At 39.5% G+C, this 5,272-nt stretch overlaps 1 pseudogene; it reads left to right on the forward strand.

Annotated features, from left to right (window-relative positions):
* Positions 1 to 4,030: 4,030 nt before the first annotated feature.
* On the forward strand, positions 4,031 to 4,951 carry LOC133086905 (small ribosomal subunit protein uS2-like; annotated as a pseudogene).
* Positions 4,952 to 5,272: the final 321 nt, after the last annotated feature.

Consider the following 5,272-nt stretch of genomic DNA (forward strand, 5'->3'; position numbering starts at 1 on the left):
TGTGTGTGTGTAATAAACAAGCTGTGCTTCCGACTTGCAATCTCCTACTTACCCCAAGTTAAAGTCATAAGCTTTATTTCCATAGACTTCAATCCTAGTTAAGCTATTTTCTTTTTAAAAATGAGGTCCTAACAGGCACTTTTCTCAAGCAATCTGGTTTCATCCATATGTAAACTTTTATGGCACACAATTGTGTTATGTATTTTTTTTCCAAACCACTTCAGTTCACTTGGCTGCCATTTTACATAAACAATTGCAATGAATATTGCCTCCAGTCTCAGTCTTACCAGTGCAAAATTTGTGTTAATATGACTCTGTCTGGCTTTGCTTGCATCATCAGACATTTTTACTCTTATACTTCGTCGATATTGTCAGTGCTTGGCTCTCTTTGAAGCCTCTAGGATTTGGATGTCTACAAAAACAACAGACATCTGAAAGCAACATTTTCCTTAACTTATGGTTGCTGCTGATGTCCAAATTTATTTGTACTTAGTAAAAATTACCCACCCACTACACAACTTTTTGTCTATATAAATATATATATATTCATAAATATATACATTTATTTTGCATATATATATTATTTTTAAGAGTAGTTTTAGGTTCACAGAAAAATTGAGGGGAAGATACTGGTATTTCCCATATACACCCTCCTTCCCCACACATGTAGAGCCTCTCTCATTATCAACATCCCCCACCAGAGTGATATACTTGTTACAGTTGACAAACCTACATACACATCATAATCACTCAAAATCCTTGGTTTACATTAGGGTTCACTCTTGGTGCTGTACATTCTATGGTTTTGAAAAAGTGTACAATGACATGCATCCATCATTACAGTATCCTAGGAAATATTTTCTCTGCCTTAATATATTTTGTAAATTGTCCACTTATCTAAAATGTTTTATAGATATATTTTTAAATTTTTTTATTTTTGGCTGCGTTGGGTCTTCATTGCTGTGCGCGTGCTTTCTCTAGTTGATACGAGCGGGGGCTACTCTTCATTGTGGTGCGCGGGCTTCTCATTGCAGTGGCTTCTCTTGTTGCGGAGCACAGGCTCTAGGCATGCAGGCTTCAGTAGTTGTGGCTCGCAGGCTCTAGAGCACAGGCTCAGTAGTTGTGGCACATGGGCTTGGTTGCTCCATGGCATGTGGGATCTTCCCGGATCAGGGCTCGAACCCGTGTCCCCTGCATTGGCAGGTGTATTCTTTTTTTTTTTTTTTTTTAACATCTTTATTGGAATATAATTGCTCTACAATGGTGTGTTAGTTTCTGCTTTATAACAAAGTGAATCAGCCATACATATACATATATCACCATACCTCCTCCCACTTGCGTCTCCCTCCCACCCTCCCTATCCCATCCCTCTAGGTGGTCACAAAGCACCGAGCTGATCTCCCTGTGCTATGTGGCTGCTTCCCACTAGCTATCTATTTTACATTTGGTAGTGTATATATGGCCATGCCACTCTCTCACTTCGTCCCAGCTTACCCTACCCCCTCCCTGTGTCCTCAAGTCCATTCTCTACGTCTGCGTCTTTATTCCTGTCTCGCCCCTAGGTTCTTCAGAACCTTTTTTTTTTTTTTTTTTTTTTAGATTCCACATGCATGTGTTAGCATACGGTATTTGTTTTCTCTTTCTGATTTACTTCACTCTGTATGATAGACTCTAGGTCCATCCACCTCACTACAAATAACTCAATTTCATTTCCTTTTATGGCTGAGTAATATTCCATTGTATATATGTGCCACATCTTCTTCATCCATTCATCTGTCGATGGACACTTAGGTTGCTTCCATGTCCTGGCTATTGTAAATAGTGCTGCAGTGAACATTGTGGTACATGACTGTTTTTGAATTATGGTTTTCTCAGGGTATATGGCAGGTGTATTTTTTTTTTTTTAACATCTTTATTGGAGTATAATTGCTTTACAATGGTGTGTTAGTTTCTGCTTTATAACAAAGTGAATCAGTTATACATATACATATGTTCCCATATCTCTTCCCTCTTGCATCTCCCTCCCTCCCACCCTCCCTATCCCACCCCTCTAGGTGGTCACAAAGCACCGAGCTGATCTCCCTGTGCTATGTGGCTGCTTCCCACTAGCTATCTATTTTACGTTTGGTAGCGTATATATGTCCATTCTTAACCACTGAGCCACCAGGGAAGCCCCATGCTTTATATTCTTAACAAAACACTTTGTTTAAAGTCAACTTTCAAAATCACAGAATATCACATTTCTGGGTTTCCATTAATTAACTTCTAATTCATCTATGAGCCTAAACTACTAGTTTGTCAGGATAATTAGTGTCAGCATCATTTGCTTTTCTTCAGCCTCTGTAAGGTTTCTTAAGAATCTAGGAGCACTCTGAGTTCCTGAAAATGTAAGAGAATTTCAATTATCTTTCTATCATAGTGGCCTTTAATAATGTCATTGTTGAAGACTACACAATTCCTCAATTATCTGGGTCACCCAATTCTTTGTCATATGTAGTGTGTGAGAAGTTTTGTAAAACATGAAAGCCCTATGCCTAGAATTGATCCTTCCCCATATACCCAGGAGTCACATCAGAGGTCTTATCCATTCCCCTCTGCTGTCCTCAATGGAATGTTCCCATCTGCCTTTTTCTTTTCTTCCTAGACACCCAATACAATCTGTTCTTGAGAAACACCCTTGGACTTTATGTAATCTTTATTGTGCCACAGCTTTCCTGAGACAAGACAGAACAAAGTCTGGCTATCCATTTAAAACAGAAGGAAGACAAACTATTTAAAAAATTAATAATCAATTGGCTCATAGTTCAATAAATTGTACCACCACTGCTATTCAATTTAGTGTTCTACAACCAAGGAAGCAACTGTATTATCCTGTAGAATGCTGATTCTCTCTAGGAAATGTTATTAATGCCAGCATCTATAGTTATGGCAAAAGATACTTCACTATTCCTTTCTATATTGTTGTTTGAAGCGTATTCATTTTAGATCACTCACTTAAAGTTAATGATCCACAAATAGGAGAAACAAAATAAGCTGCCTATTTGTGGTGAACAATTGTTTTGGTTTTCTTATATAGATTAGTATTGATTTTTTCTTCACATATATATTAAACTAATATGTTGTTCTGTTTCATAATTGGAATGAAGTAACTTATTCATTCAACCATTTATCTCACTCTCTATAGATCAATAGTTAGATATAGATATAGATACAGATATAACAAAAATAAAAGCAAACATATAATCTATATCAGGCACTGTACTATGTTTTGGGGTAAAAAGGCCCTCTTAGAGCTTATATTTTAGTGAACACTAAGTTAGAAGGATCTGTATGCTCTTCTTTACATCAATGTGTGAGACTCCTGCAAGGAAATCTGTTTATGTGGGGTATTAGTAACTGTTATATATAAATACAATTGTTATATAGACTATAAATACATACATTTCATGGACAAATACGACAGGAATGGTACATTAAACTCAGTCATAGCTCTTTTCTTGCAGGACTACTCCATTATGCTAATGTGAATGATGCATCTCTTGCAGAGGATATAGTCTATATAGCATTTCCAAACTTACTGGCTACAGAGTATTTCCATCACAGAACATTTCAATACAATCTGAAATGTCTGAACTTTAAAATTTCATGTACTTCTTAAAAATTATTTCTTTTCCTATATCTATGAACTTTTTAGTATACTGTTATTTGATTGGCTTTCATTTTTAATAATCTCTTAGTAACAGATTTTATTGGCAAAGCCTCATGAAATGTATAATCCCCTAAAAAATATCTTTCAAAACTAAGGTGGATAGATTTAACATATTGATAGAGAATATAGTAATGTATGGGTAAGCCTTTGTTTGCGTCTTTGAATCCAACATATCTTTTCTACTCAATATAATTTAATCTTGCTCCTTAGTCCAATTTACAAATTTAAAATCTTTGACTTTTCCCTTTCTGTGCTACCCAGACAGCGGTCTGTAAGGCCTTGTTCTGGGTTCCCGTCATAACTTTCAGGGAAACTTTCACAATGCCCAGAGCCTTTGATGTCCTGCAAATGAAGGAGGATGTCCTCAAACTTTGCAGCAAGAACCCACTTAGGTGGCACCAACCTTGACTTCCAAATCGGACAGTTATCTAAGAAGGAAAAGTGATGGCATTACCTCTAAATCTGAAGAGAACCTGGGAGAAGCTTCTGCTGTCCGCTTCTGCCATCACTGCCATTGAAAGCCTGGCTGTTGTCTGTAGCATAACCTCCAGGAAGACCAGCCAGAGAGCTGTGCCGAAGTCTGCTGCTGCCGTGGGCGCCACTCCTACTGCTGGTCACCTCGCTCCTGGAACCTCACTCACCGGAGCCTGGCAGGCTTCCGGGAGCCACGACTCGTGGTGGTTCCCGACACCAGGCCTGACCACCGGCGTGAGAGGCATCTTCTGTGAACCTGCCTACCACTGCTCCGTGTAACACAAACCAGTCTCTGTGCTGTGTGTACACCGCCATCTGTGCAACAACCGGGAGCTCGCTCTGCGGGTCTGACGTGATCCACGGACGCTGACCCGGGAAGATCTGCGCATGCGTGGTTCCCTCTCCCGTGAGCACCTGCGGGAGTCCCGCCTACTCTCGACTTGGGCGAAGATCCTCAACAGGTGGTGAAGGAAGGGCCGGCCTCAGCTGAGAAGGCTGTGACCAAGGAGGAATTCAGGGTGAACGGACTGCTCCAGCTCCTGAATTTACTGCCGCTCAACCCGAGGTGGCAGCCTGGTCTGAGGGCGGCAGGTGCCCTCTGTGCCTGCCCAGCAGTTCCCCACTGAGAACCTCAGTGCACAGCGGGCACTGAAGATGCCACTGAAGATGGGCTGCAGCTGCCGCTGCTCAGGCCACGGAATGGGAGGAGCAACCGCTGAGTGGTCTTCAGCTGTTCTTCTGCAGACTCTTAAAAAGGAAATAGGGTGACAGAAAATAAAGTTTCCAAAGTAAGATAAGATGAGATGAGATGAGATGAGATAAAATAAGATAAAATAAAATAAAATAAAATAAATCTCTTTTGATTGGAGTGATGAGTCCATTTATACTTGATATAGTCATTAATATGATTGGCTTTACGACTGCCATTTGTTTTTTATGTCCGTTGTCTTTGTTGCTCCTTTATTCTTCCTTAACACATTTCATGTAAAACCAAATTTTTAGTATTCATTTTAATTCCTCTGTTGATTTTCTATTTACTCCAGGATTTATAATATGAATCAATATATTATAATCTACTTCACATTAATA

This window comes from Eubalaena glacialis, chromosome 3, assembly GCF_028564815.1.
Source record: "Eubalaena glacialis isolate mEubGla1 chromosome 3, mEubGla1.1.hap2.+ XY, whole genome shotgun sequence".
NCBI classification, from domain to species: domain Eukaryota; kingdom Metazoa; phylum Chordata; class Mammalia; order Artiodactyla; family Balaenidae; genus Eubalaena; species Eubalaena glacialis.